Source organism: Oratosquilla oratoria, chromosome 7 (assembly GCF_046742065.1).
Source record: "Oratosquilla oratoria isolate Oo_2021 chromosome 7, ASM4674206v1, whole genome shotgun sequence".
NCBI classification, from domain to species: domain Eukaryota; kingdom Metazoa; phylum Arthropoda; class Malacostraca; order Stomatopoda; family Squillidae; genus Oratosquilla; species Oratosquilla oratoria.
Window position 1 is genome coordinate 38,931,467 of NC_134783.1, and position 20,112 is coordinate 38,951,578.

The window sequence follows — 20,112 nt, forward strand, 5'->3', positions numbered from 1 at the left end:
ACGTGCCATGCGACGTGGCACGGTATGGGCCATTTGACGTGGTGCTTTGTGTGGCACTCTCCGTCTCCCCCCCCCACCTGTACCCAGAATACCAACATGCATGAGTGCTTAAGCGAGTTTGAGGAGCTTATCTATCTCCTCCGAGGACACTTTCAATTGTCCGTTCCTTTGCGTTTGATCTCCTATCTCCCAGATCGTCCGGCGGCTGGTCGCGACATCGGGAATGCCATCGGGGTTCTAAACACCCCCCACACCCCTCACCCCCGGATGGCTTTTTGTGGTCATGGCGGCTTCGTCCTATTCTCTTTCTTGTCTGGGTAGCTCCCTTCGACTCTTTTTTTTTTTTTTTTTTTTTTCTCTCTCTTTGTTTTCATCAAGGTCGTTTAGTTTTCTTGATTCGTTGCGTTTCTTCTTCTTCTTCTTCTTCTTCTTCTTTATTTATCTATTTATTTATTTATTCGTCATGGGCGTTTAGTGTGGTTGCTGCATTGGGTATACGTTTTCCTTTTTAAGTATGTATTTGTTTAACTTATTCATATGTCCTTGTTTGTTTACTTGTTCAGTTATTTGTTCATATTATTTATTTTTTCCCTCCAGAGGAAAGTAATTAAAACCCAACTAATAAACCAAAATGTTCAGTTCATCATAATAAGATTATCTCGTGTGTGCGTGTGTGTGTGTGTGTGTGTGTGTGTGTGTGTGTGTGTGTGTGTGTGTGTGTGTGATTCACCATGGTCTCGGATCACGCGTTGAACTCGCGATCGACAGCCATTAACCTCCCGGACGAGAGCTCAAAACTCGTATGACCGATCTATGGGTAATACTGTGACCTTACACACACACACACACACACACACACACACACACACACACACACACCCGACTTCCTGCCCACGAGAATTGGAGGAACGACTCGCAGCGCAGCGATACTGAAACTGTTTCAGTCCTGGGCGGGATTCGAACCATGACCGCCGTGACAGCAGTTACGATCGCTACCACTGCGTGCGCGCACGCGCGCGGCGTGTGTGTGTGTGTGTGTGTGTGTGTGCGTGTGCGCGAGTGTGTGTGTGTGTGTGTGTGTGTGTGTGTGTGTGTGTGTGTGTGTGTGTGTGTATCTGAGTTCGACACGGTCTCCAATCACCACCTGAATGGAATCGTCTTACATTAAAGAGAACAAACTATATGAAGTACGCCAATGTGATAAAGTACTTAAACAGATGCTAAAATTAGAAGAAGAAAAAAAATAGAAAAAACATGTATTAGTTAATGAAGAGCCTTCATGATAGTGGTAATATCATTAGTGATTATAACTGTCATATTGATAAATGTAGTTGTGATATGTCATTTGTGATAAAGAATTAGAGTGATAGTTTTAATGAGACGTGATGTGTGGTAATAGCATTGTTACGTTAGTCTAGACGCAACTTAATGGCTGGCTGATATCATCATAACCTGAATGAGTGCAGCATTATTAGATTAGCTAAAGCTGCCAGAGTGAAGAGAGTTGTTTATGATACGTATATGACACTTATCGAACTCCATGGGTGATTACAAGATAATAATAATAATGATGATAATGGTGATAATAACAATGATGATAATGGTAATAATAATAATAAGAATGATAGTAATAAAAAAAAAATAATAATAAAATGATAATAATAAAAATAATAGAAATAATGATGATAATAATAATTATAATAATGATAATAATAAAGATTAATAATGATGATAATAGTAATAATTATATAATAAGAGTAGGAGTAAGAATGATATTAATGATTAAAATGATATTTGATAAAAATAATTATAATGATAATAATGATGATGATAATAATATGGTTCAAATAATGGAAGCTGAAATGTGATGTACAGTTAAGAACATAGGCTCTTTAAGTGCAAAAGGGTTTTCCCTTTGTGACTAAAACGATCTTCATCAGTGACATTCTCTTCTTCGTAACACAAGTAAACAGAGAGATTCAGTCACAATACGACAGATTCCGACGACTCTGTTGCCAGACACCAAAACCTGACACCGGAAAATGTCCGGAAGTTCGTAGACTCAATTGTGCCTAGAGATGAGGAGCCTACGCCAGGAGGCGCTGAGTAGCTGCGGCCGAAGCCGTCACCTTTGTTCCATCATGCGCTTGAAGGGCTGTTGGGGCAGGTAACTAATAGTGACTGCTGGGAATCAGAAAGGAGTGCGGGATTCGAACCCTTAACTAAGCAAATGTGATTACGTCACCCCAGTCTGATACGGAATGTTATTGTCTCACCAATCCAATCGAACGTAACAAGTAACACACTGGGACTCGCAGATACCACAAATTCGGGCGTACGTGCGGGTGGGCGTGCGTGCGTGTGGGCGTATAGGCGTGAGATGGCCTGAGATAGCGACATCCCAGCAGCAACATATAACCATGCAGCTTGTCGTCCTATGACATAGAACCGGCGTCTACGATCGTCTTCGTTATAAGCTTATACACACACTTGGGCGTATATCCATTACCTAATATTCCGTATTGGCGCCATAGAACGACCCAGAGGGAATACTGTTCTATTTCGGACGCTTGTGGGCATAAACAGCCACGCTGGACAGAATGGCCATTACCACTGTCCAGAGTAGGTAGACCATGATGCTATCCATTAGCGCTTTTGTCAGGCTAGTGGAGATGGAGAAGGCAGACCCTTGCTCCCCCCCCATTCACTCCCCCCCCTCACCCCACCACCTTAGGGGTGGGGGGAGAGGGAAGGGGGGGCTTCTGGACAGGAGCTCTCTGATCGTGACGGTATGGGGGGAGTTGGGGAGTTAAGATGGATGTAGATTAGGTTAGTATTTTGCCACATATAAATAGCGCTTCTATCCTTGAGGGGAGGGTGGTCATGCAAGTGGTCAAGGAGAGATACGGAAAATAGAATGGAAGGATAGTATAGTATACAAATGATGAGCGTGACTCTGGTCAGTAGGGGTGTGGGAATTAATGGGGACTTGCGAAAAGTAGAGTAGATGGTAGATTGATAAATAATGAATAGATAAAATAGAATAAATATTGCCTGGTGGGAACGGGGCTCTTAGATATGTAAGGCAGGTTTTAGGGGGAAGGAAAGGGCCGTGATTGTGTACTATCTATCTATCTATTTATTAATTTTTTTATTTATTTCATTTTTCATTTTCCACTGTCAATTTCCACTAGTGCCAAAAGATCTCATGTGATGGAAAGGGGGATGGTTGTGTGTATTATGTATATTTGCTAATGAATCTATTCATCTATTCTTTTACTTATTTGTCACTCAATTCATCCATTTTCCATTGCCAGTCTCTACCGGTGCCAAAAGAAGTTCTCCTGTTTTGAATTGTAGTTATCTTTCTTCAGTATTTGGTGCCACTTACTGGCACCTCCGGCACTGTCACTCCCAAAGATCAACCTTGTTTATCTATATTTCTCATTGTTCATCGTATTTTCTCACATATTTTGACCCAACAAATCCCAAAGGTTTCTGAGAATGGCCCTCACCCGAATATAACTGTGTGTAAGTTGTTACGGGCACACACATATTGTTATGGTACTGAGCGGGCAATACAGCTTCGGATCAGCCTCGATATAAATATCCCCCGTAGTTTGATATCTCTAAATGAAGTGTTCGTAATGAGATAGCTTATTGCACGTTTTACTGTAATTAAATGACATTTGTGCTCGTGCAAGTCACATGGGGCTTCAGCGTCACGGCGGCAGACACGCTGGCATAAACACATTACTCACAAGCGCTGAATAGCTGAATGCCAGGGGCCTGAATACACGGCACGGCACGGCACGGGCGCGAGGGAGGAACGGGCTCTGATCGTGAAGGGGTTTGTGTGTGTGTGTGTGTGCCTGTGTGTGTGCGTGTGTACGTTTGTGCGCGCGCGCTCGTGTGTGTGTGTGTGTGTGTGTGTGTGTGTGTGTGTGTGTGTGTGTGTGTGTGTGTGTGTGTGTGTGTGTGTGTGTGTGTGTGTGTGTGTGTGTGTGTGTGCCTGTGTGTGTGTGTGTGTGTCTGTGTGTGTGTGTGTTGGTGTAGGTATGTGTGTGTGTGTAGGTGTGTGTGCCTGTGTGTGTATTCACCTAGTTGTATTATACGGGAAGGGAGCTATGTTCGTGGAGATCTGTCTTTTATCTTCCAGTATCAAGTTTTTTCATAAAAATCTTGAAGTGTTTGTACACACTGTTTCTTTGTCTAATTTATTCCAGGTATCTATCACTCTGTGTGGGAAGCTATTTTTTCAGATCTCTTTTTAGTTTCTTTTCGTGTCCTCTTGTTTTTCCATTGTCCCATTTCAATAAATCATTCTTATCTAAGATTTCCATTCCTTTCATAATTCTATAGATAGTTAGTAGGTCTCCTCTTTCCCTTCTTTGTTCCAGAGTTGGTAATTCTAATTTGGACAGTCTTTGTTCATATGTCATTTTGGAAAGAGTTGGTGCCAGTTTTGTTGTTGCTCTTTGTATTCTTTCTATTTTTTTATATTCTTTTTGGTACTGGGTGTCCATAGTGTTGCTGCGTACTCGAGTTTTGGTCTTATTAGTGTAGTTTTTTTTTTTATCATTTCCTCATCCAAATAGACAAATGCCACTTTTATTGACCTCAATAAATTGTAGGTTTCTCCGACTATTTTATTAATATGTTTGTCCGGTGTCATGTCTTTGCTGATCATCACTCCAAGGTCTTTTTCCGAGTTTACTTTTTTGACCTCTTCTTCGCCAATTTTATAATCTCTCGATATTCTATTTTTACTTTTTCCAGATTCCATTATACTACATTTCTTGATATTGAATTTCACTTCCCACTTTTGAGTCCATTTCCAGATCCTGTCCAAGTCTTGTTGTAATGAGTTGCAATCCTCCTCCGTTCTTACTTTCTTTAGTATTTTTGCGTCGTCTGCAAAGAAATTCATATAACACTACTCCTTCATCCATGTCATTTATGTATATGGCAAACATAATCGGGGCCAGTACTGATCCCTGCGGGACACCACTTATCATTTCTTCCCAATTTGAGAATATATCTCTAATTACTACTCTCATTTTCCTCCCAGTCAGGAAGCCTTTCATCCATTCCAATAATTTTCCTCTGATGCCACCTATTGACTCCATTTTCCTTATTAGTTTCTTGTGTGGTACCTTATCAAATGCCTTTTGTAGGTCCAGAAAGGCACAGTCTGCCCAACCATCTCTCTCTTGTATTATATCTATTAATCTCGAGTAGAAGCAGATCAAGTTTGTTGTACATGATCTTCCATGTCTGAATCCAAATTGATTCGGATTCATTATAGTTTTTTCTTCCAAATGTTTAACCCATCTATTTTTTATGATACTTTCACATATGTTTGCTACTATGCTTCTCAGGGAGACCGGTCTGTAGTCTTATGGATCCTCCTTGCTTCCTCCCTTATAAATCGGTACAATATTTGCATTTTTCCAGTCCTGTGGCACTTTTCCTTCTTGAAATGATAATTCAATTAAATTGTATATTTTATCTGTTAATTCCTCCATGCATTCTTTCAATATCCAATTTGCAATTCCGTCTGGACCATATGGTTTTCTGACATCAAGGTTTTGATTTGGTCGCAGATTTCCTTCTGTGTTACAATTATTTCTTTCATTGAGGGGGATATCTCTCTATTTCCTCACAGTTAGGTGAGTTTTCTATTGTGAATACTGATTTGAAGTGGTTGTTCATAATTTCAGCCATTTCCAGTTCTCCTGTATATTCGTATTTACCCTGGCGCAGCTTTTCTATTTCTTGTTTGTTCTTCAGTTTGCCATTTACATACCTGTAAAATAGTTTGGGTTCTTCCTTGCATTTTTCTATATATATATTTTTTTTTTCGTAGTTTCTCTTTTCATCTTTGGGGTGGCAAGGGAGATAGGGTTGATGAAAGAGTATTAGGATGGTTTGGACACACAGAAAGAATGAGTGAGGAAAGACTAGTAAAAGAGGTATGGAAGGCAGATGTGGAGGGAGTGAACATGAGGGGGCGACCTAGGATGAGATGGATGGATGGGGTGAAGGGGGCTTTGGGGAAGAGGGGAATGTCTGTTGAGGAAGGACGGGAGAGGACAGAAGACAGGGGTGAATGGAGAATGGTTGTATATGGATGATGTGATGCATAAGGTGGAATGGGTGGGGGGGATGGGGGTGAGGTAGTATGTGTGAGCAAAATTTGACGCAGCCGGAAGGGATTTCTCCTCGTCTTCTCCTTTTATGCAGGGGGGGACGGAGAGGGGGGGTCGCCGATTTAATGAAGCTGCCTTGCTGTGGATGTGCTGTGACTTGCGACACTGCCTCTGACCCAGGGCAGTGGACAAGGTGCAGGGATGACCCGTCATCCAGGAGGTGCTAAGATAAGAGGGAGGGTGGAGGGGAGTGGAGTGTATTTAGGGATAGAATGGGTGGGAATGATTTTATGCCTTTTTCTTTTTGGCTACCTCCCTTGAAAGGGGGGAAAAGACCTTGGTATATGTATATATGTGCAGTATGTATTTTTACATAATCATTTCTTAGTTTGATGTACATTAGCCATTTGCTTCTTTTCTTGTTTTTTTTTTCCATTTCTTCCAAGCTTTGTCTCTTTTATCCTTAGCCTCACTACATTTTTTGTTGTACCAGCTTTTTATGTATGTTCTTTCCTTTTTTGTTGTGGTACGTATTCATTCACTCCCTCATTATAAATTTCTTTTAGTATATTCCATTTCTCTTCCATGCCTGTTTCTTCACTTAGGAAATTTTCCCAGTTCGCGTTGCGAAAGAATTTTTTGAGTTTCTCAAAATTTGTTTTGTTGTACATTAGTCTTCCTATTCTATGTTTTTCATTTCTACTTTGACCATTTGCTCTTTCAACTCAAATTCTATTAGTGTGTGTGAGTGTGTGTGTGTGTGTGTGTGTGTGTGTGTGTGTGTGTGTGTGTGTGTGTGTGTGTGTGTGTGTGTGTGTGTGTGTGTGTGTGTGTGTGTGTGTGTGTGCCTGTGTGTGTGTGTGCATGCGTGATTCACCATGATCTTGGATCACGTGTTGGACTCGTGATCGACAGCTATTTCCCTCCCGAAAGAAAGCTCAGAGCTCATATATGACCGATCTATGGGTAATGCTGTGACCTTACACACACACACATACCCAACTCCCCGCCCACGAGAGTTTGAGTAGCGACTTGAAGCGCAGCGATACTGAAAATATTTCAGCCCTGGGCAGGATTCGAACTCGAACCACCGTAGTGGTGGCCGGGAAATCTACCACTGCGCCACGAGTGTGTGTGTGTGTGTGTGTGTGTGTGTGTGTGTGTGTGTGTGCGTGCGTTTGTGTGTGTACCAGTGCGTGTGTGTGTATGTGTGCCTTTACCTAGTTGTATTGCTCTAATTGTATTTACCTAAGTATACGGTGTTAAAGCTTTGCTCATGGGGTTCCGTCTGTTTGCCTCTACTCATCAAGCCTTGTCTTAAGATAGTTCATGTTTTTGGTGTGAATTGTATTTTTATCCAGTTTGTGTGTGTGTGTGTGTGTGTGAGAGAGAGAGAGAGAGAGAGGGGGGGAGGGACTTGAAGGCATATGGGTGTATGTACCTATTGATATATGGTTATGAGTTATTGGCATCTGGACAGAAGCGCTGGTTAAAGGGGGCATCTACCTACTAGTCTCATGCCGAGGGAGCAGGCAGGTGGCGCCAGATGGTTCTGCGCGATATTTCGAACTTGTCCTTCATGGCTGAGGGTGGATTGGGAAGGTGTGGGGGGGCCAACAGTGGTATTCTAAGAGTAGTGTCTGTAACCCCCCAATTTTTTTTTTTTTTTGTCTTTTTGTTTTATATTGTGAGTAGTCTACGCCAGGAGGCCCGTAGTTGCGGCCGAAGCCGTCACTTTTGACCTATTTTTCGTTTTGGGGACTGTTAGGGGGCAGGTAACAGACAATCCCTGCTGGGAATCGGAAAGAGGTGCGGGATTCGAACCTACCAGTGAATACGAGACCAGCATGCTTCCGATTATGCCACAAGCGCACAGGGTTTTGCAAGTAGGTATATTTCATATTATTTTATTTTGTTTTGTTTTATATTATTTATTTGTTTATTTTTGTTCAGTTCCTCCTCTTTTACTATTGTGAAAAATTCTCAGAAGCTTTGAGTAGATCACATGTGTGTGTGTGTGTGTGTGTGTGTGTGTGTGTGTGTGTGTACGTATGTGTGTATGTACGTGTGTGTATGTATGTATATATAATATGCTGGATGAGGAATCCACAGTGATATGGTCATATGTGATCAAACTGGCTACCGTTCAATATCCACAACTAAGCCAAAGACAGCGTTGAACGCATTTAGTGACTCATATAATGATTAGTTTAGTGATCACGTTACGTGTATTCATGTGTGCTGTGACCATCATACAGATACCTACGTGATACGTGGTGTTAAAGTACCAGGGATGACTTTGTGATAGGAAGAAAGGAGGCAAGTGGCCAGTGTTACGTGATTTTATGAAAAAGGTTCACGATAATGCCTGAGATTTTTTTTTTTATGTCGTGAAAGGAGGATTGAGTTATGTTTGTTATTCAGAATGGGGGTCGGGGGAGATGGAGAAGTGGTACTGAGTGTTATGTGATATGAAGGAGTGGGTGGGGAGGTGGAGGAATCGGGGCAAGTGGAGGAATGGGGGATGAGGGAGGTGGAGAAGTGGTACTGAGTGTTATGTGATATGCAGGAGTGGGGGGAGGTAGAGGTATGGGGGAAGTGGAGAAGGGGGAAAGGTGAAGAAGTGGTTCTGAGTGTTATGTGATATACAGGAATGGGTGAGGGAGGTGGAGGAATGGGGAAAGTGGAGAAGGGGGGAAAGGAAGAAGGGGGAAGGGGGTGGTAAAGTAAGTGCTAGTGGAGGCTAGAAAAGGGGTGAGGAGGGGAGGGTAGAAGATGAAGAAGGGTTCCCAAGTGTTATGTGATATGTAGGAGTGGGAAGGAGGAGGAAGAGGAAAAAAGGAGGGAAAGGGGGGGGAGGAAGAAGTGAGTGCTAGAAGGGCCTGTGATATAAGAAGGGGGGGAGAGGGGGGGAAGCGCTATTCACGGGGTACTTAGGGCCCATATTGATGTGAGCATTAAGATCCCCTCAATGGCAAAGCTGGCAATTTATGGTTAAATTTTAATAACGCTTCTAATCTGCGCGGCGCCACAAAGGCAGACTGAGCCTCCTTCCCCGCCTTACTCGCCTTCCCGTCTTACTCCTTCCCCCGGCTCACCTTCCTACGCCATAACTCCATAGGCATTATACTTAGCTCCTTCCCCTTCCTGGCCTTTCTTCGCCAAGCTTCTTCTTCTCCTTCTTCTTTGGACTCCTACGTTAGGAGTCCACTCCACATACTCTCCTCCACATACTCTATTCCTCCTACTCCCCTTCATACTCCAGGTAACCTGCTACTCCTATTTACCTACACAGATTTTATTTATTATTTTTTTATTTATCTATTTTTGTACCTGTTCATACACATGTTTTATTTATGTTAATTTGTATGTTTGCTTATATGCTTATTTATGTATTTGTTTTATTTTCAACAAGTCGTGTTCTTATCTATTCATTTATTTTGTTTATTTGTTTATTCATTTATTTATTTATCTGTCCACTGATATAAACCCACGGCCTCCAACTCCTTTGAGAAATGGACCTTTCTACTGAATAAATTCGCTTGGCTTCAGATAGAGTTTCCTCTTAAATGGCTGAAATTGTCCCAGCTGGTTTTTTTTTTCAATGTCTTTCATTTCCTATATAGAGTAAACCCTCGATATACCGGACGATATGGGGATAGGGGTCTGTCGTTATATCCGAAGATCCGTTATAACCGATGGAAATACCGGACAGATCCGGTATATCCCGAAGTTTGTCCGGTACTAGAAATTAGTAGGATTAGAAATTACTGTATAACGACGTGAAATGTACGCATCATGCCTACTTATGCGTAGCCCAGTCTACTCGTCACCACAATATACGTATTACATTACACCGCTGTCCAGGTGCCCACCTCCATGGCGTTAATCAAAGCAAAATCTCCAGAAGATGAATTCTAGAACTTGATAACTTTACGAACACTCCAGCGGCTCCAGGCTGGATAAAACCATCTGTAGTTAGCCAGAATAAAATGTATAGAGGGTGTGTTGGTACTTAAAGGGTTAGGAGACTTCCCATTCCCGCCCCCCCACACCACCACCTCCCCAGAGGCCACATCGGTCGGCAAGTCACGCCACTTGATAGCTGCCCTTCCTCCTCCTCCTCCTCCTCATCTTCCTCCTACTCCTCCTCTTCATCCTCTTCCTCCTTCTCATCCTCTTCTTCATTATCCTCTCAAATCTCTCCACTCTCCTCCTCCCCTCCTCTCTCCTCCTCCCCTCCCTTGCTCTTTCTTACCCCTTCCCTCCTCCTCTTCCCCCTTTCCTCCTACCACCTTCCTCCTCCTCCTCCTCCTCCTCCACGCCCCCACCCTTTCTTTAACCAAAGTGAACGGAGCAGCCGAGGGAGCGAGCTTTCTTCCTTCGGGGGGAGTTCCGCCTCCGCCTCCGCCTGGTCTCCGGCCTTCGGCCTTTCTGTTCAGTTAACCCCTTCATTTTTTCTACTTCCTCCTCCTCCTCCTCCTCATCCTTCCCATCCTCTCTTTCATCTTCCTCTTCCTACTTATACTCCCTCTAATCCTACTTCTACCCCCACCATCTGATCATCTTCCTTCTACTCCTCCTCCTCTTCCTCCTCCTTATCCTCCTCCTCCACCTCCTCCCCCTCCTCCACCTTCTCCTCCTCCTCCACCTTCTCCTCCTCCTCCACCTTCTCCTCGTCCTCCTCCTCCTCCACATTCTCCTACTTCTCCGCATTCTCCTACTCCTCCTCCACCTTCTCCTCCTCCTCTTCCACCTTCTCCTACTCCTCCGCCTTCTCCTACGCTTTCTATCCTCCTCCTCCTCCACCTTCTCCTCCTCCTTCTCCTCCTACTCCTCCTCCTACTCCTCTTCTTAATCATCCTTCCACTCCTACTCCTCCCCACCTCCTCCTACTCCTACTCCTTCCCATCTCCACCTCCTACTCCTCCCCCTCCTCCTCCCTCTTCCTCCTACTCTTCCTACTACTCCTCCTCCTCCTCCTCCTCCTCCTCCTACTCCTTTTAATTTTTCTCAGCCATGATTTTGATTCCTGCTAATGTTGTCTTTTCTTGTACAATTGACGAAAAGAAGGTTCCGAGATCTTGAGTTCTCGGAACATTTTTGAGCGAAACGAGGAGGAAATCCGGCAACCGTACGTCTTCGGTCATTCGCGAATGAGCCTGAAACCAATGCGCTATCTCAGCTCCCTATGATGTAACGATATATATATATATATGTATAATATATATATATATATATATATATATATATATATATATGTATGTATGCATATGTGTGTGTGTGTGTGTGTCTACATTTTTCTTTCCTTTTTCTTTTTCTTTACTTTATATTTCTCCTCATACTCCTCCTCTTCCTCCTCCCCGTGGCCCTCTCTTCCTCTTCTCCCTTCAGTTACATTTTTTTCTTATCAGGTTATTTCATTCAGCTGAGGGTGGAGACGCCGTGTTGGGCCAAGTCCGTTTATCGTGACGAAGAAAACTATTTGGATATAAAAATGAATAAGTAGATAAATAGAAATAAATAAATAAATAAAACACAATGAATAAAAAGAAATGAATTAATATGATATAAAATAGAATAATATAGAATAACATAAAATTAAATAAGATTAAAATGATATATCAACCAACGAATAAATAAGTCAATAGGTAAAAATAGGAAACTGAAAAGCCCAAAAATTTTAATTTTATCTAGCCAAAGGAAAATTCCATAAGTCTCATCAGGATAGAAAGTTGTTAATCGAGGTTATTATGACAGTTTCTTGAGCCCCATTCGACCTCAAGATTAACCAAAGAATTTAGGACGTTTCCTAAACTGAATAAAATCGCCTAGCGGCAGTCAAGAGAAAATAAAAAAGAAAAAGAAAAGAATAAACATAATAACAAGAAGAGAAAGGAAGAGGAAGACGGAAAAGAAGAAGAAAAAATGAAAAAGGAGAAGAAAGAAAAGAGAGAGAAGAGGGTACTCCCTCGCACCCGCCGCCCACCTCGGCCCGGAGACAAATGAGATATCATCGATGGTGTTGGGCACAAAGGTCGCCTGGCTGATCAGTTTCGTGGAGATGCTCGTCCTTAGAATCATTGTGAAGGTGAGAGTCGGATGGACACGCCCCTTCTCCAACCCACTCCCCCTCCCCCTCACTTCCCCATCCCCCACTCCCCATTCCCCCATCCCCCTCAGTCCCCCATTCCCCCATCCCTCTCAGTCCCCCATCCCTCTCAGTCCCCCATCCCCCACTCCCCATCCCCCTCATTCCCTCACTTACCATCCCCCTCACTCCCCCATCCCCTTGCTCTCCCATCTCCCCGCTCCTCCACCTCGTATTCCCTGTCATCACTTCCCCATGGCCCCTCCCCCTCCCCAACACCTTTCACATCCCCCACCCCCTCACTCCCCCATCCTCCTCACTTCCCATCCCCTTTACTCCCTCATCACCTACTCCCCCATCCCCCTCACTCCCCCATCCCCTCACTCCCAACCTCCCCATCCCCCACTACCCCCTCCCCCTCCCCAACCCCTTTTCCTATCCCCCACTCCCCATCTCCCATCCCCTACTTCCACCTTCCCCTACCCCCATCCCCCACTCCCACCATCCGCCACTCCCACCATCCCCCACTCCCCATTCCCCTCACTCCCCCGTCCCTCCCACTCCCCGGTCCCTCCCACTCCCCCGTCCCCCTCACTCCCCACCCCCTATTCCCCATCCCCCTCACTCCCACATCCCCTCACTCTCCCATCTCCCCGTTCCTCTATCTCGCACTCCCCGTCCCCACTCCCCCATCCCCCACTCCCAACCTCTCTCATCCACCACTACCCCCTCCCCAACCCCTTTTCCCATCCCTCACTCCAACCATCCCCCCATCTCCCCCCTCCCCCCCTCGCCCCACGACCACGATATCCTGCCCCAAAGGCGCCCTACTCGGGCCAGTCGATTTCGTAGTCAGTGTCGCTGAGCACGTGACCGGGCAAGGGGCCCTTTAAGATGAATAAGTTCGTTTCACGTTAGCCAGAATAAATTTCTTAAATCACCTCACTGGGGTTAGATGGGGGTAATTTTGTTATCATTAATTAATTATTAATTGATTATCATCAGTCATTAATTATTATCACTAGTATTAGTGTAGATTTAATTCTTCCCTTTCTAAATCAATGCTATATTTTTTCTAATCACTCTCTCTCACTCTCTCTCCCTGTCTCTCTCTCTCCCTCTCTCTCTCTCTCTCTCTCTCTCTCTCTCTCTCTCCCTCTCTCTCTCTCCCTCTCTCTCCCTCCCTCTCTCTCCCTCCCTCTCTCCCTCTCCCTCTCCCTCTTTCTGTGTGTGTGTGTGTGTGTGTGTGTGTGTGTGTGTGTGTGTGTGTGTGTGTGTGTGTGAGCGTGCGCGCGTTTTCTTATCTTTTCGTCTCCATCTTTTGTTCTCGTTCTTCTCCTCCGTTTCTTCTTTCTCCCATTTCTCATCTCCCCTTCGTCCTCGTCTGGCCCCATGCTACGTCATCCTTTTGCACATTTTTCTTTTCTTCCTCTTCTTGTTCATGTTGTCTCTCTCCTTCTCTTCCTCTCTCTCTCTCTCTCTCCCCGCTTCTCTCCCTCATTCCCTCACTCTCTCCCCCCTCTCTCTCTCCTCCTCTCTCTCTCTCTCACTCTTTCTCTATCTCTCTCCGCTTCTCTCCCTCATTCCCTCACTCTCTCCTCCCCCCCTCTCTCTCTCCTCCTCTCTCTCTCTCACTCTTTCTCTCTCTCACTCTCTCTCTCTCTCTCTCTCTCTCTCTCTCTCTCTCTCTCTCTCTCTCTCTCTCTCTAGTTTGAAATCCTTCCTCCTTCCTCCCTATTTTTGTCTTCTTCTCCTTCCATATTTTCTTTTTCCTTTCCTCTATTTTCGCTTTTCCCAATTTCTTCACCTTTTCTTTCTCCTCCATTCTTTTTTTCTTCTTCTTCCTCCATATTCTCTTCTTCCTTTCTTTCATTCCGTCTTCCTCTTTCTCCTCCTCCTCCCTCTATTTTTCTTCCTCTTCTTCTCCTTTTCCTTTTCCTCCATCTCCTCCTCCTCTTCCTCCTCCTCCTCCTCTTCCTCCTACTCATCCTCTCCCATATCCTCTTCCTCCTCCTGTTCCATTCTGCTTCTACCTTCCATCGTTCTTCGCTTCTCCGTCGTTGTACTTCTTCCTTCGCTCCTTCCATCTTTTCCTTTTTCCTCTTTCTTCTGCTCATTCCATCTCCATCTTCTTATCTTCCTCATCTACCACTTCCTTCTCCTCTTCCTCCTTCTCTCCCACCTCCTCGCCCACCTCCCCCCTCTCTCTCTCCTCCTCTCTCTCTCTCTCACTCTTTCTCTCTCTCTCTCTCTGTCTGTCTCTCTCTCTCCGCTTCTCTCCCTCATTCCCTCACTCTCTCCTCCCCCCCTCTCTCTCTCCTCCTCTCTCTCTCTCTCTCTCTCTCTCTCTCTCTCTCTCTCTCTCTCTCTCTCTCTCTCTCTCTCTCTCTCTCTAGTTTGAAATCCTTCTTCACCTCCTTGTCCTCCTTCACCTACTACTCTCCTTCCTCCTCCTGGTCTCCTCCATTTATTTTCCCTCATCCTCTTCCTTCTCCTCCCCATCCTCCTCCTCCTCCTCCTCCTCCTCCTCCTCCTCCTCCTCCTGCTCTCCTTCATTTATTCTCTCTCGTACTTTTCCTCCTCCTCCCCATCCTCCTCCTCCTCTTCCTCACAATACGGGTTGTTTGGTTGCGGGCAAGGCGTATAGACGGAACAGCTTTGCGATGTAATGCCTTCATATGAGGCAGGAGGAAGAGGAGGAGGAGGAGGAGTAGGAGGGGGGAAGAGGAGGGGGAAGGTCTGAAAAGAAGAGTAAGGGAAAGAGAGGATCGGAGAGTCAAGGAAGGGGAGGAGAAAGGGAGATGTGTACGAAGAGGAAGGAAGAGAGAGGAAGAGTGTGAGGAGGAGAAGGAGGAGGAAGTGGGGATTTATGGTGATGATGATGATTACGATTTGAGTGTCATCACCATCATTATCACCACCATCAAAATTACTATCACCACTATCACCATCATCACCACCAGTTTCCCCATCACTGTCTCAACTATCACCACCACCACCACTATCACCACCATCACTACCACCATGACCACCATCACCACTATCACCAATACATTATCACCGTCAACACCTGAAATAATGATCATCGTCATCACAATTATTGTTTTCATCACTGATGACGTGGTGATGTGTTGAGGATATTCTTCATAGTAATAGTAATCCTAGTCTTAGTAGCAATAGTAATATCAGTGGTGATATATGAGGAAGTAAAAATAAAAAATAGATAATAAAAGCAACAACAACAATAATAATACATAATAAAGGAGGAGGAAGGCAAAAGAGACGAAAGAGAATTAGAAAGAGGAAGAAAAGCTAAACAGATTAAACATGGAGGAAGATAATTATTGGGAAATAAAGAGAAAGAGAGAAAGAAAGAGAGAGAGGATCGTTTGTCGTTAACCAGGATAAAATTAGATAAAATTAAATAAAAATTAAATTAAGTAAAAAACCAAAGAGAACAGAAATGTGGCATGAGAGCTATCTGCCTGTCTGTCCCTATCTTTCTATCTGCATCTCTATTTCTGTCTCTATCTCTCTCCCTTCAGTCCAACCTACCCCCCTCCTCACTTCTCTCTCCCTCTCCTTCCTCCTCTCTCTTCCCTCTTCATTCCTCCCTCTTCCCTCTTCTCTCCTCCCTCCCTTTTTCCCGTTCTTCCTCCCTCCCCTTTCCTCCCACTCTCCCTCCCTTACCTCACTCCCCTCTTCCCTCTTCTCTCCTCCCTCTCCCTCCCCTTCTCCCTTCCCTCTTTCTCCTTTCTCCTCCCTCTCCCCCTCCCTCTTTCCCCTCCCCCTCTCCTCTCCCTCCCCCTTCCCCCTCCCCCTTCCCCCTCCCCTATCTACTCCACCTCCGACCGCCTAATGTTTTCTTAATGTTTCACATTTTACTTTTTTGCTCCAGAGCTCGCGTACATAAACGCGAGACCACAGAAATAGACACACGCACACACATACATACACACACACACACACACACACACACACACACACACACACACACACACATGTGCACACGCGCGCACACACAAAATACCCTGTATGGGGTATTGTTTTCGTAAGTTTTATGTAATTAGTATTTTTGGGACGTTAATGACGCCCCTATGGACCAGAGACACGCAGCATTCTTTTATGGTCGGAGAATAATCTCCAGTGATAAAAAAAAAATAATAATAAAATAGAAAATGAATAAAAATCACTCCTTTACTGTTTCTATGACTCCACCTCGTTGACGACGAAATACGAATACACACACGTACACACACGCACACACACATACACATACACATACACACAGCGATCCTACACTCCTACGCAAAAAACACGCACGCACACACACACACACACACACACACACACACACACACACACACACACACACACACACACACGCATGTACACAGTCACACTCACACATACTCGTTTAATATACACAGAAAAATAGGAAGAGGCAATAAGACGGAGACAAGGACTAAAGAAGACAGGAATGCAAGACAACAGAGGTCTAGGAAGACAGGACACATTGAGACAGGGAGAAGGATACAGGAAGACAGGGGGATGGACACAGGAGGACAGGGAGACGGAAATCTTGAGACGGGAAGACAGGGAGACAGATCAAGCTCCAGAAGCACAACGAAGCAATAATAAAGCCGAGGTTGTTTTGTATTCCGGGAAGGCCCTTCATTGCGCTCACGAATCCGGACATTGAGATGACGTCATGAGTCCGGACATTGGGATGACGTCACGAGTCCGGACATTGGGATGGCGGCACGAGTCCGGACATCGGGATGACATCACGAGTCCGGACATCGAGATGACGTCACGAGTCCGGACATCGATATTACGTCACGAGTCCGGACATCGATATTACGTTACGGACATGGACATCGAGATGACGTCACGAGTCCGGACATCAAGATGACGTCACGAGTCTGGACATCGAGTTGACGTCACGAGTCCGAACATCGAGAAGTCACGAGTCCGGACATCGAGATGACGTCACGGATCCGGACATCAAAATGACGTCACGATTCCGGACATCGGGATGACGTCACGAGTCAGGACATTGGGTTGACGTCACGAGTCAGGACATCGAGATGACGTCACGAGCCTTGACATCAAGTCGGAGACTCGTCTACATCATCACCAGCCTCATTATGCTGTGGTGGTGTTCACCTTCCCCACCCCCTCCATCTCCCCATCCCCCTCCACCCTCTCCTGAGGTCCACCCTTTCGAGACGACGGGTCTCCCAAAATCTGAATAAAATCGGAGTTTAAAAATACTGTTACGTTGCGGCGGTATTCTTCTCACCCTTCTCTCTCTCTCTCTCTCTCTATCTATCTATCTATCTGTCTCTATCTCTCTCATCTACTTCGACCACAATGGTCTTCTTCCACATTCCATATAACATTCCCAGTTTCCGGGAATGTTCTTCAGGCAAAGGTTCTTCTGGCATCTTGTTCTGGAGAACCCTCTTAGTAGAACATTTGTTCCCAATGGCCCACAAATCACTTGCTATGGACATGTTCTCCTTGTTATTACTAACTGCATTCAGTCAACCCTGTTATGTTGTAACACTCGTTACGCTGTGTTACGTGACTGTACCAGGCGATGAGGAGCCTACACCAGGAGGCGCTGAATAGCTCCCACCGAAGTCGTCACCTTTGTCCTGTTATGCGCTTTGGGGACTGTTGGGGCAGATAACTTAAGGTGGCGATACACTAAGCACTTCTCGCTAGCATGCTACTTGCTTTTGCTACTTCGTTTGAGTAGTATCGACTTCGGTGACGATATTTTTGTTTTTCAAATTTCCAAATGTCAAATTGCTCTTGCGTCATCGAGTGAGAAGCTGAAGGACGAACTAAGAGAAGTTAAACCTAGAATACGAATGTTAGACACATTGTTGAAATGTTCTTAGGGAAATTAAGAATATTGAAACCGAAGTCGTTTCTACTCAGACGAAATAGCAAAAGCAAGTAGCATGCTACCCTAGTGTGACGTCACCTTAACAGTCATTGCAGCTGGGAATCGGAGAGAAAGGAGTGCGGGACTCGAACCCACAACTAAGGGAATGCAGGACGCCAGCAGGGTCGGGGCCAGGAACAAGGCATGACTATTCTTCTTGGTTAAAGATCACATTTTTTGCTTAATTTTCTTCTTACGATCTCCGTCCTCTGCCGGTGCCCGATGTAACAACCTCTCGTAAATTTCGAGACCTCTGAGCTCGTTGTCCTCACATTGACTCGATCCTCCTCCTCCTCTTCCTCCTCCTCCTCTTCATCCTCCTCGGTCATTGATTCCTTCTTCAGATCCGACTCGTCTCGGGTTTCCCTCGCGATGGGAGAAGTCTTTCCTATCGGGTCCCCTTCCCGATTTCGGATCACTTTCTCAGTCTCAGAACCATTGCACTAGCCTTAGCTGACCTAACCATATCTATCCTAACCTAACCAAACCTAATCAGACCTGACTAAACCTAATTTATCTTAATTTAATCTGACCTATCTAAATATAACCTATACTAACCTAACCTGACCTAACCTAATCTGATCTATCATAACCTATCCCGACCGAGCCTAACTTAATCTATCCTGACCTACTTTAACCTAACCTATCTTAATCTAACTTGACCTATCCAAACATTACATACCCTGACCTATCTTAACCTGACCTATCCTGACCCTAACCCAATCTAATCTAATCTACCCTGACCTAACTTAGCCTTACCTATCTTAATCTAACCTGATCTATCCAAACCTTACCTATGCTAACTTATCCTGACTCATCCTATCTTAACCTATCCAAACCTATCCTAATCTAACCTAACCTAACCTGACCAATCTTAACCAATCCTAACTTATCCTATTCTAACCTAACCTAACCAATCTTAACCAATCCTAACCTATCCTAACTAAACGAGTCCTAACCTATCCTAAACTAATCTATCCAAACGTATCTTATCCTAATCTATCCTAACCTAATCTAACCTAACTTAACCTATCCAAACTTAACCTGAAACATCCTACTTAACCTAACCTAACAACTTATTTTCCAGTTTAGGGCCATACTTTGGGGTTTAAGTGTTTATTTATTTATCTTAATCATTTATGAATAATAACCTTCTTTCATACGAAAGGCACGCTTTTCTCGGTGCGATTACCGCTCAGCGATGATCGTTCATGGCTCAACGATGATCATCAAACGATTATCTAGAGCAATCATTCTTTGTTTCTGAATGATGGGGCTGTTTGACTTCGAGCTGCAAAGTACGAGGCTGACGATTTTAACCGAACCTTTAACCAGCGCGCTTACCCAGATAGGATGCCAGGTAGTAGGATGCGCGTCACCCTTCATTGTCTGTCGTAGTAGACTAATAACTAATCGCACCTTATAAAACGTACCCGAAGACCACTAACTGGTTTTTATTCGGTAAAGGTGACAGTAATAAAGGTATAGTAATAAACGAGCCGTGCTAGTTTACCAAACTCTCGCCAGGAGGACTTGATTTTTATCTTATCTCCCTTCCTTGCCAAGTGGCACTTTTCCCTTTCGTCTGTCTGCCGCCTGGCCATTCTATTCATAGATGTGTGAGTCCTTAAGGCGGTGATTTTTGATCGGCTGTGCAAGGCTAAATTTCTTTTGGGGGGAGAGGATCCAGTTATATGAAATTGTAGAACATATACCCTCTTGAGGACCACAATGGAAATAAGTTTACATGCTTTTTTGTGTTATCCTCGGCATTTGTAATTGTTATTTCGAACTGTGTGTTCTTTTCATGATATGCACTTCATGTATATTGATTCATTGCCAAATAAACTTATTATTATTATTAGTTGCCAAGAAGGCATTTATAGGTCGATTACATTGTCACACTATAT

General features: G+C 44.5%; 1 protein-coding gene across 2 annotated transcripts in view; it reads left to right on the forward strand.

Annotated features, from left to right (window-relative positions):
- The window catches only part of LOC143027077 (homeobox protein PKNOX1-like), a 318,091-nt gene that overhangs the window by 141,372 nt on the left and 156,607 nt on the right, over positions 1-20,112 (forward strand). The gene's annotated exons all lie outside the window — the stretch shown is intronic.